Genomic DNA, 13,570 nt, shown 5'->3' on the forward strand with positions numbered 1-13,570 from the left:
AAATTCACATTTTTTCTAAAGTAACTAAGATTGGGAATTAAATAAAACATTTAGTTACTTTATAATAATCATTATACTTCTAATGAGAATTTAAAGTCATTGTCCTACCCGTTCGGCTAACGACCCTCCACCAGTCAAGCAAGCGGTGAGGGAGAGTGGACACCCATTAAGTTGCCATTTTATAGGCAACAACCTTATACCCACCTTATAGACTGGCTTCGTGAATGAGGCCTACTAACGGTAAAACGACTTGTTCTTATACATATATATATATATATATATATATATATATATAATTAACCATTAATCTTATAATAGTATAAGGGTTGAATTTTAACTTTTAAAACTCTAGGATGTGGAATTAAAGTTTGTGTGAGACTTTACAAGTTCCAAAACTTGAGGGCAAGTTTTGAACAATTCATAAACTTTTGGATATTCATAACTTATGAGTTTTAATGAAGTGTTTAAAACTTTTAATGAAGAGTCTCTTGGAAATCCATAACTTGAGGACAAGTTATGAAGTCCATAAAAGCATTTATTAGAAAAACTCTTCAAAAGTGTAACTTATGACTTCTTAAAAAACATTTAAAAGAAAAAAACTTTTGGAATTCCATAACTTGAGGACAAATTATGAATTCCATTGAGACACATTAATATCAAGAATTAACTAACAAACAATTTGCAAATAATTCCTATGATCTAACAAAACTCATATGAACATGAACATCCACATCAACAATTTCAAGAATCATATGAACACATATAAACTTGAAATTTTGATTATAACTTTGAAATTGGTCCACCATCATCATTACCACATCAAAAACAGGTTTTATGAGTCCAAAACAGTTTAAGGTAATGATTCTAGACCAATTCCAGCACCAAAACTCGAAGATATGCTGTCTGGAGGTCCAACTCGTCGAGTGCATGAACCAACTCGTCGAGTTGGATGAATTTTGTCTTGGACTCGTCGAGTCTGCTGTGCAGACAGCACATAAACTTCGATTTTCAGCAATTTGCATCAAGTATTCAAGAAAACAAGCCTAGGCTCTGATACCACTGTTGGGTTTTGAGCAATCTAACACTTCCTAAGTGTGCATGCAACCCTAATAAACCTTGGATCTATGTTTGTCTAAATACATGCAAAATAATAATTTTCCAAGGTTCATAACCTATCTAACATGGCATGGGGTACTTTTAAACATAAAAGAATTAGATGAGATTACATACCTTTTAATGAGTTTGATTCCTTTGGTGTTTGAGAGCCAAGCACCAATAGTGTGAATGCCTCAAATGGAAATCACAAATCACCACAAACACTTGGAAAACTTTAGAGAGATGTACACACACTTGTAATTTTCGGCCACACACAAGCACACACACTAGTGTCACTAGTGGCTATTTCATGCAACATAAGCATGCTTATATAGTGTACATGATTAGGGTGAAACCCTAATAACCCATGACTTTTCCTTTTCCAAGGATCCATGGGTTAAAAGCTCCATGGATCCTCCATGGACTTCCATACAAGCCTAGCCCATTAACAAATGAGTGTTAGCCCACACTATATAAAATCAATAGCCCACAATCTAATCAGTCTTCCTTTTAACCTCTAAATTAATTCATAATTAATTTAAGACTAAGACTAATTAAATAACATGACTTCATATTAATATATTATAACTTATAATATATTAATAAACATATGTTTATAACTCTCATAAAATTATCCATAAATAGTTCGGGTGAAGTGCAACCCAAATGGACCATGTCGGGTCGGGTCAAGTATATACCAAATAAGTTATGGACTTAGACACGTTATCCAACAAACTCACCTCAAGGTAGCTGCCGATCTGGTCGGAAACTGACTGTCTACTGCTGCTGCTGCTGCTATTGCTGCTCCGGACGTCCTCCGACTATAATTCCCACAAAACGATCAGTCAAACACTGCTAGATGTACTTAGGGTAAAATGACCATTTTACCCTTGACCAAGTTGAAATCCAAGTCAAAGTCAACTTCCAGTTGACTAGACTCGCCGAGTCCACGAGAAACTCACCGAGTCCTTCCCTTACTAATCTGGTCCTACTCGCCAAGTCCCTCTCCCCACTCACTGAGTCACCCATGACTCACCACTCGGGAATAGGGGGCCGACTCAAGTCCCGACTTACCGAGTCCACGAGCAACTCGCTGAGTTCCTCGAGCGGATCCCCTACTTGCTTCCAATCCACACCAGAACACCCCATACGAGGGTTTGGGGTTTTGGGGACTTCGTTACACGGTTAATCCCGCGTGCAGGTACGAAGGGTTGATCCTTCAACGCTTAAACCCCTCTTTTTCTGTGAAAGTTCATATGACTCGCCGAGTTTGAAGAACAACTCGGCGAGATCCAGGCAATCTTCATAGGACTTGTTGAGTTGTTCATCCAACTCGCCGAGTCTAAGACCATCTTCATAGAACTCGCCGAGTTCCACTTTGGGACTCGCCGAGTCCCTCGACCCATTTCCTGAGTAGGCCAGATCTGAGACATGCAATGCTTCAAAACCACAGATCTATGGTCCTAGGGCATGTTTACCACGTAAAGTTGCAAACTTTACGTGCATGCACGACCCTATGAGCTCAAACATGCAATTCCAAGCTCTTTAAGAGGTCCTACACTCAATAGGGACCTCAATCACCTCAACCACAGAGACTTTATGCTACTGGGATGCCTAAAGGTCCAAATCCAAAGTCCTTGCAGAACATTAACCATAAACACATAGAGATTTGGGTCCTAAGGGCTTAAAACCTCTTTTTAGGGACAAAAAGGGGGGTTCAATGAACTAAAGATCAAGGTAGGAACTTTTCTACCTGAATAGAAGCCCTTCACAGAGTAGATTCCGGATCTTCTTCCCTTCTTGCACTCTTCAACCTTCTCCTTCTTCTCCCAAGCTCCAAACCACCTTCACAATGCTCAAAAATCACCCACAAGGACACAAAGGGGCTAGGGTTTCGTTCTACAGATCTCTAGGAGTGCTAGGGGAAATGGAGGCTGGGTTAGATTGTTTAAATAGGGTGCAAACACCCGGATTAGGGTTTTAGTCCAGACAGGGTCTACTCGCCGAGTCCCACGAGCCTACTTGCCGAGTAGACATAGCAGATCCCGCGTCTAGTCCAGCTTCTACTCGGCGAGTTAGTCCTTCAACTCGCCGAGTCCAAGATTAAAATGCAATATATAAGGAGAGTTAATAATCAAGAATACATACTAGGAACCAGGTGCTACAAATCTCCCCCACTTAGACTTCGTCCTCGAAGTTTGTTGCTTGCTCCAAAAATAGCTCGGGGTAATGCTCCATCATTTCTTCCACCGGCCCCCAAGTCCACTCTGATCCCTTCCGGTGCTGCCATTACACCTTCACGAGTTCCACTTGCTTGTTCTTCAAATCCTTCGACTTCCGATCGATGATTGCTACTGGTCTCTCAACATAATTCAGGCCGCCATCGACCTGAATATCCTCTAACGGAACCACTGCGGAGTCGTCTACCAGGCACTTCCGCAGCTGAGAAACATGGAAAGTGCTGTGTATCTGACGGAGCTCGGCTGGGAGATCCAGCCTATACGCCACCTTGCCCACCCGGGCTATAACCTTGAACGACCCAATATACCTTGGGCCCAACTTGCTCCGCTTCCTGAATTGAATGACGCCCTTCCAAGGCAACACCTTCAGGAGAACCATATCCCCAACTTGGAACTCCAGGTCGGATCGGCGCTTGTCGGCGTAACTTTTCTGCCGACTCTGCGCGGTCTGCAGCCTACTCCGAACCTGCTGAATCCTCTCGGTAGTCTTGAGCACCATTTCGGTGCTCCCCATAACTCTCTAACAAACCTCTCCCCAGCATATCGGGGTCCGACACCTCCGTCCGTACAACATCTCGAATGGAGGGCGGTCGATACTCGCGTGGTAGCTGTTGTTGTATGAGAACTCAGCCAAGGGAAGATAGGTATCCCAGCTACCACCGAAGTCCAGCACGTACGCCCGCAACATATCCTCCAGAGTCTGGATGGTCCGCTCGCTCTGACCATTTGTCTGCGGGTGAAAGGCGGTGCTAAAATGCAAACGAGTGCCCAACTCGTCATGAAACCTCTTCCAAAACCTGGAAGTAAAACGCACATCCCTGTCCGAGATAACAGATACTGGCACCCCGTGCCGCGCCACAATCTCCCTAATATAGATGTCGGCCAATTTCTCGGCCGAAATGCTCTCCTGAATCGGAATAAAATGAGCACTCTTGGTCAATCGATCTACGATGACCCAAATCGAATCTACTCCACGCGCGGTCCTGGGAAGCTTCGTGATAAAATCCATCGTGATATCTTCCCATTTCCACAACGAGATGTCCAACGGCTGCATCTTTCCATGCGGTCTCTGATGTTCGGCCTTAACCTTCCTGCAGGTCAAGCACCGCTCGACGTACCAAGCCACATCCCGCTTCATGCAGGGCCACCAATAATCTAGACGAAGATCCCTATACATCTTCGTCGCCCCTGGATGAATAGAGAATCGGGATTTATGCGCCTCCTCCATCAAGATCTGGCGCACGCCTCCGTGATACGGCACCCACACCCTACAGTATAGTGTCAATAGTCCTCGGCTATCATAAATAAAGGAGGAAACCTGACCCACCACACGCTCGCTCTTCCGATGCTCCTCCTTGATAGCCTCCTGATGAGCCTCCCGAATTTGCTCCAACAGGGGAGTCACTACGGTCATCCTCATGCAAATATCCCTGATCGGCGCCGCTTTGCGGCTAAGCGCATCGGCCACTACGTTGGCCTTCCCCGGGTGGTAGAGGATCTCGCAATCATAATCCTTCACCACGTCCAACCACCGACGCTGCCTCATGTTCAGATTAGGCTGATCCATGAGGTACCTCAAACTCTTGTGGTCCGTGTAAATGGTACACCGAACCCCATAGAGGTAATTCCGCCAAATCTTGAGGGCAAAAACCACTGCCCCCAACTCCAGATCATGCGTCGGGTAGTTCGCCTCGTGAGGCTTGAGCTGCCTCGAAGCGTAGGCAATGACATGCCCCCTCTGCATCAATACTGCACCTAGGTCTGAGATCGACACATCACAATATACCACAAAGTCCTTTACGCCCTCGGGCAGGGCTAAGATTGGCGCCTCGCACAATCTCTGCCTCAGCGTCTCAAACGCAGCCTGCTGCTCGGGTCCCCACCGAAAGACCACGGCTTTCTTCGTCCGCCGCGTCAAGGGTACGACTATCTTGGAGAAATCCTGAATGAATCTCCGATAGTATCCTGCTAATCCTAGGAAGCTCCGAATCTCGGATGGAGACTTAGGAACCTCCCATCTCATCACGACCTCGACCTTGACCGGGTCGACTAGAATCCCGTTCTGGTTGACAAGGTGTCCGAGAAATTGCACCTCGCGCAACCAAAACTCGCACTTGGAGAACTTGGCATACAAGCTCTCCCTCCTCAGGGTCTCCAAAACCTCTCTCAGATGCTCCTCATGCTCCTCCTGTGTCTTGGAATAAACCAAGATGTCGTCAATGAAAACTATCACAGACCGATCCAACATCGGTCTGCATACGCGGTTCATGAGGTCCATGAACGCGGCAGGAGCATTGGTGATTGTGACATCCCCATTTTCACGGCCAGAAAAGACCGATTTGTTTATGCTTTGTTTTATAAAATCAGAGTAATCGTTTAAAGAAAACGGTTGCGGAATTTGTTCCCAATACAAGATATGATAATAACTTATCAAAACATTTCTCAAAGAGAATGTATTTTCATTTATTAATAAAACCTCGGGATGTCATGTTCCGATACAGACATATAAGAATAAACAGAACTTACATTCAATTACACTAATGATTTATATCTCCTTTAAATCTCTCTGTGAAATATGTCTTCGTATTGATACCTGTGATACAAAGGAAACTGAGTGGGTCAGGCTTGGGATCTTGGTGAGCATATAGGGTTTTCAACCCACAATAATATAATTATTATATTCAACCATCAAATAATCAACTCAATTACCCATCCCTATTATCTTCCTTAGGATTTTACCCTAGGAATTCACCTACCCGTCATTCTTTCATTCATAAGGATTGACCTAAGGAATTAGCACAAACTTCCATTGCTACATAAGGCGCATCTGCCAACATTATCCTTTAAGCGCCTCTGCCAGGATTACGACATTCACTATTAGGCACATCTGCCAATATTATCCTTAAGCACATCTGCTAGTATTATGACATTCTCTATTTGGTGCATCTACCAATATTATTCCTAAGCGCATCTGCTAGCATTATGGCATGCTCTTTTAGGTTCATCTACCAATACTATACTTAAGTGCATCTACTAGTATTATGTCATTCTCTATTTGGCGCATCTACCAATACTATGCTTGAGCGCATCTGCTAGCATTATGACATTCTCTAATTGGTGCATCTGCCAATATCATTCTTAATCATCTTTCATACCTCATCATTTTATCACATACCAACTATCTCATCTACCCATGTTCTACTCAACATATTTGTAGATATAAATACATATACAGTTTAACCCATTTAAAACTATATAAAACATCCATTCCACACTCATCTCAAATAAACAACAATATATATATAAAACCATAGCACGTGTTTTATAACAAATATTTCATATTTATGTGTCAGAAGAAAGTAACCAACACTCACCCAAACATATACTTAATACATTCAAACAATACTTGTATTATACTCGTGTTTATGAAAGGGACTATACACCCACACATATAAACAACTTTATATTATACACATAGCACGTATTTCATAGCAAATACTTAATATTTATGCATTAGAAGAAAGTAACTACACACTCACTTGATCAGAAGATGATCGGACAACACTACGGCTTGTAGAAGTAGTATTCTTCGGTAGATCTGGAAGATCTTCACAAAAACCGGGCTCCTCGCGGGCAGAGCTTCGGCTCGGGAATTTCACTTCTCGGGATCTTCGGGGCTCGGGAATGATACCGGGGCTTCGGGATAATTCTTGTACGAAAAACGATGCAAAAACGCGAGAGAAAGAAGAGAAATAAGCAAATGAGTCGGCTGCACTCGACTCCCTTTTATAGGGTCTGGATTTGCGATTTACGCGGGGCGTAATCTTAGGTTACGCGGGGCGTAACCTGGATAAGCCCGGTTGACTCCCCCCTTGGATAATATTGAAATTTATATTTAAATAAAATATCGAAAATATTTAATAAACTTCAAAAATTCATATCTTCCTCATACGAACTCCGTTTTAGACGTTCTTTATATCCACGCGTAGGTGAGAATACGATCTACAACTTTCGTTTAGACTCCGTCGGCTAATTTTGACTTTATTTTTATTATTTATTTTTAGTAGGCCGAGACAGGAAAACTCCGTTATAAAATCATAACTTCTTCATCCGACGTCCGTTTTCGCCTATCTTTTTATCGTTTTACTACAATTAATGAGATCTTCGATTCTCATTTAGATTGTTTCGGCTAAAAACCGCTCGGTTTCAAATCGAGTATTCGGGCTGCATACCACTAAGTCGAAACTTCGAAAAATCATAACTTCCTCATACGAAGTCAGATTTTGGCGTTCTTTTTATGCACGCTCTCGGTTTAACGTATTCTACGACTTTCATTTAGATTGCTAAGGCTAAATATCGCTCTAACGTAAATTCACTTTTTACGTCGCGCTGTGTCGTGCCGGTTCTGTCGCGAAACTTCGACAGGTCATAACTTCTTCGTTATAACTCGGATTTCGGCGTTCTTTATATGTACGGAATCCTTGTAACATATACTACAACTTAGTTAAGGTTATTCATTCTAAATAATCTTTTATCAAAAAGTCATTTTTAACGCTTATCGTCTCTAAATTGACTAGCCCTGATCTACGGGCGTTACAATTATCTCCCCCTTAGGATGATTACGTCCCGGAATCATCAACGAAAATAGAACTTGTATAATGATTCCATATGCTATCTCTTCATCCTAGGTAATAACTGTAAATTCTATGTTTCCTCGAAAGAGTATTTAACTCCATGACTTTCTTGACCGTAGACGATGCCCAATCTTGCATCTGCTTATCATACTATGTTGTACTTTCAATCGTAACCCTCTAGTTACCAAATAAGTCGTTATTATGGATTCCTTCTTCTTCTCAGGATAAATACTTTCCTTTATCTATTGTAACAAACCGATGGGTCGTGCTCTACTGACCTCTCATCGAATGATGCAATGCTTAGACTCAGGTCTCTTAGAGTAAAATTCCAAAATGGAATATACCTTCCTTCATATTCTAATGTGATATAATCACATTTCAACATGAAGCATTTCTACCTACAAACTTCTTTTAACAACGAGCGCGACACTATCAATCGCATTAACTTCAACCTTCTGACTTAAGTCAGATGTTACATCTAACTTGGTCCTCTAGACCACATAACATACTCCTCGTAGTCGAACTCAAATTTAAACATGACCACTAGGGTCGGAACACGAACCATATTGCTAGTCATTACCGAAACAATGGTAATGACATACCAAAATAAAATGGAATCAGTTACTAGCTTCTTGGTAACCTTGTGACTTTCCCTGATCCAAGTGCGAGTCCTGTGCTTCTGGTAATATATGCATCTACTACCTTTCACACCTACTCATACTCGTCCCAAGTATTGTCCCGCAGTCGACCAAGTCACCATACAAGAAAATCAGACAATCATTCAACATATCAGTTATCAAAACTAGGGTTTATATTAATTCCCTGAAACGATTACACAAAAGTTCAAGTTCATCCTATACTATGCCTCTAATAGGCTACATACATGATACTTTTCATATCGCTACTTTATAACTTGATCTTTAGATATAAGATCCTTATTCCTGATTCCTTGCATTGCCATCTGCTTCATCAAGGATCATTTGAAATGCTCTTGCCTTTAGCTTTGGCGGCGCCTCTAGCCATGCTGCTTGATTTTTCCTTGGGCAGTCTTGCTTGAAGTGCCCCTCTTCGTTACATTCATAACACACCTTTTTGGGGACTTCGTTACACGGTTAATCCCGCGTGCAGGTACAAAGGGTTGATCCTTCAACGCTTAAACCCCTCTTTCTCTACGAAAGTTCATATGACTCGCCGAGTTTGAAGAACAACTCGGCGAGCTCCAGGCAATCTTCATAGGACTCGCCGAGTTGTTCATCCAACTCGCCGAGTCTAAAACCATCTTCTTAGAACTCGCCGAGTTCCACTTTGGGACTCGCCGAGTCCCTCGACCCATTTACGTGCATGCACGACCCTATGAGCTCAAACATGCAATTCCAAGCTCTTTAAGAGGTCCTACACTCAATAGGGACCTCAATCACCTCAACCACAGAGACTTTATGCTACTGGGATGCCTAAAGGTCCAAATCCAAAGTCCTTGCTGAACATTAACCATAAACACATAGAGATTTGGGTCCTTAGGGCTTAAAACCTCTTTTTAGGGACAAAAAGGGGGGTTCAATGAACTAAAGATCAAGGTAGGAACTTTTCTACCTGAATAGAAGCCCTTCACAGAGTAGATTCCGGATCTTCTTCCCTTCTTGCACTCTTCAACCTTCTACTTCTTCTCCCAAGCTCCAAACCACCTTCACAATGCTCAAAAATCACCCACAAGGACACAAAGGGGCTAGGGTTTCGTTCTACAGATCTCTGGGAGTGCTAGGGGAAATGGAGGCTGGGTTAGATTGTTTAAATAGGGTGCAAACACCCGGATTAGGGTTTTAGTCCAAACAGGGTCTACTCGCCGAGTCCCACGAGCCTACTCGCCGAGTAGACATAGCAGATCCCGCGTCTAGTCCAGCTTCTACTCGACGAGTTAGTCCTTCAACTCGCCGAGTCCAAGATTAAAATGCAATATATAAGGAGAGTTAATAATCAAGAATACATACCAGGAACCAGGTGCTACATGGTTCTTCTAATCTTTTTACCCCTTATGATAAATTGGCTAAACTAACAAAAAATGGTGTTGAAATCGATTCTATTGACCACTCAGAATTACCTTTTCATAATCTATAATTACCAATAAAGGTCTAACACAAAGTCCAAAGATCATTATGGTATTCGTTGGATAAGGGTTGTATAGAAGTGTGCGAGTCATATATAGACTAGCAGAAGCTTATGTATAACCGTACATATTTCTCTCATTGGACCCCCATACTTACCAAACTTGTAGCGGCACACCCATCCTCATGGATAACCATGTGTGTTATATACGTGTATATAGACTTATTTTTGCAGTCGTACACCTTATAGACATAAACTTCTCAAAACCTTAGTGTTTGGTCTCGTATGTTCTAGGATTTGATCCATATAGTACATACCTCTCATACACGATCGATGTCACATACAATTTGCACGGTCTTACTATATATTCTCCTTCCCATAGCCAATCAACTAAGTATGTACGAGTTGCACTAACGTATCCTGTTAAACCAGCTATGTCGATGAAAAAAACTTGCAAAATCTTGAAGATTTTTATCTATTTCATCCCCAAACCCTTCTAAGCACTTAGGAAATTAAGTTCAATGGTTTTCATTTCAATCCAAAAACTCAAAATAAAAATAAGAACATACTGCCATGTCATGTCACTCCTCTACATCTGTGTTGAAAGTTGTCGGTACAAATGTCCACCAAGCATCATCCGATTTTTGCTCTATCATCAACAAAATCCAGATCATGATGTGCTGTCAATTAACACACATACATAATAAAGTAACCTAAGTGAATGATTAATGTGTAATGTTCACATGTATATATTACTTATATCACATTCCAGCTAGCTCGAGTCAATGTCCCAATAAACGTGCATCCAAAACTCCATCATCGATATATACATGAGAAAACAGTGAACAAACAGTAATGAAACATCCTTGTTTTCATATCGAGTGTGAATATTACCATCTATATAATTGTCCAACGCCGGTGGGTGTCAACGTACAACGTCTTTGTTTTTCATCTATATCCATGAGGACTTCAACCATATGGATGTATGTGTTGCTCACTAGGTGCTCCTAAGAGCTAGTGGTGACATTTTGTAATCTGCTTGGAGAATCTCTTTGTAACAACAGAAGTTTTCAAAACAATTTTTCATTTTTCAACGACATAATTATCTTTAAAATTTCTCAAATTACAAGTTCAACACTTGTTATCAAATGAAATATTGAAATTAATAACGAACAAACTAATAGTTAAAATGATAACGAACAACTCAATATTGAAATTGATAACGAACAAACCAATATTGAAATTGATAACGAACAAACTAATAGTGAAAATAATAACACGCCTTTAAACATATATGATCCAAGTAGATGGAATAATATTAGTACTAATTTAAGAGATTTAATTGTAGAAAAATGTCCTATTAAAATTTATGATTTTAAATTTCCAATCATTGTTACCCTTATGTGCTTGTAATCTGCTTGGAGAATCTCTTTGTAACAACGGAAGTTTTCAAAACAATTTTTCATTTTTCAACGACATAATTATCTTTAAAATTTCTCAAATTACAAGTTCAACACTTGTTATCAAATGAAATATTGAAATTAATAACGAACAAACTAATAGTGAAAATGATAACGAACAACTCAATATTGAAATTGATAACGAACAAACCAATATTGAAATTGATAACGAACAAACTAATAGTAAAAATAATAACACGCCTTTAAACATATATGATCCAAGTAGATGGAATAATATTAGTACTAATTTAAGAGATTTAATTGTAGAAAAATGTCCTATTAAAATTTATGATTTTAAATTTCCAAAAGATCAACATTTAAGAAGCTTTAGTACATCTCTTTATATGCAAAAAATACCAAATAGAAAAAAAATACAAACGAACATGGTTGGTTTATTCCATAGATGTAGATAAAGTTTTTTGTTTTTGTTGTAAATTATTTAATATGAATATATTTACATGTTCATTAGCACATAAGGGTAACAATGATTGGAATAATATTTCTAGTATACAAAAAAGACATGGAGCAAGTAACGGACACATTCTTAATATGAGGTCATGGATTGACTTACAAACTAGATTAACAAATAATAAAACAATTGACAAGCAAATCCAAGAACAAATAAATAAAGAAAAAGAACATTGGAAAAATGTGTTAATAAGAATCATTGCTGTAGTAAAAACTTTAGGAAAAAGTAATTTAGCATTTCGTGGAATAAATGAAAAAATTTATGAAGAAAATAATGGTAATTTTTTAACTATAATTGAAATGAGTGTTGAATTTGATCTTATTATGCAAGAACATATTAGGAGAATTAATGACAAAGAAATTCATAATCATTATCTTGGACATAATATGCAAAATGAACTTATTAGTTTATTAGGAGAAGAAGTTAAAAATAAAATTATTAAAAAGGTAAAAGAGGCTAAATATTTTTCAATAATACTTGATTGTACTCCTGATACAAGTCATAAGGAACAAATGTCAATTATCTTACGATGTTTAGATCTTTCAACAACTCCAATAGAAGTTAAGGAGTACTTTCTAGGATTTTTAGTTGTAGCTAATACAACCGGTAAAGGCTTATACGATGTTATAGTTGATGAAATTAAAAATATAGGACTAGATATAAATGATGTTAGGGGTCAAGGTTACGAAAATGGTTCAAATATAAAAGGAAAACATCAAGGTGTACAGAAACGATTGTTAGATATTAACCCTAGAGCATTCTACACTCCTTGTGGTTGTCATAGTTTAAATTTAGTAATTTGTGATATGGCTAATTCGTGTGAAAAAGCTAGTGAATTTTTTGGAGTTATACAACGTATATATTCGATATTTGCTTCATCAACTCAAAGGTGGAAAATATTACAAAATAATATATCAAACCTAACACTTAAATCATTATCGCAAACTCGTTGGGAAAGTAGGGTAGAAAGTGTAAAAACAATTAGATTTCAAGCACCACAATTAAGAAAAACACTTTTACAATTATCTAAAAATTGTGGAGATCCAAAAATTAAAAGTGAGGCTAAATGTTTAGCTACATATGAATTTGAAAACTATGAATTTTTATTAAGAATGATTATTTGGTATGATGTTTTGTTTGCTATTAACACTGTTAGTAAAAGCTTTCAATCAAATGATATGTGTATCGATGATGCTATAGATCAACTAAATGGACTTTTGTGTTTCTTTGAATAATATAGAGAAAACGGATTTGAAAAAGGCTTTAGATTATGCAAAAGAATTGGCTTTAGAAATGAATGTAAAACCAGAATTTCGTGAAAAATATATCATTCAAAGAAATAGACGATATGATGAAAATGTTGCTAATGAAACTATTAAAACTCCTATTCAGTTATTTAAAACTGATTACTTTTTATATATAGTAGATAAAGTCATTACTTCACTTAAAAGTAGATTTGAACAATTTAACGAGTTTAAAAATATTTTTGGTTTTCTATTTAGTATAGAAAAATTAAAATCATTTGATGAAAATACTTTAAAAAAACATTGTTTAAATCTTGAAAAAACTTTA

The sequence above is a fragment of the Lactuca serriola genome, chromosome 3, assembly GCF_051521515.1.
Source record: "Lactuca serriola cultivar US96UC23 chromosome 3, Lser_US96UC23_V15, whole genome shotgun sequence".
Taxonomy (NCBI): Eukaryota; Viridiplantae; Streptophyta; class Magnoliopsida; order Asterales; family Asteraceae; genus Lactuca; species Lactuca serriola.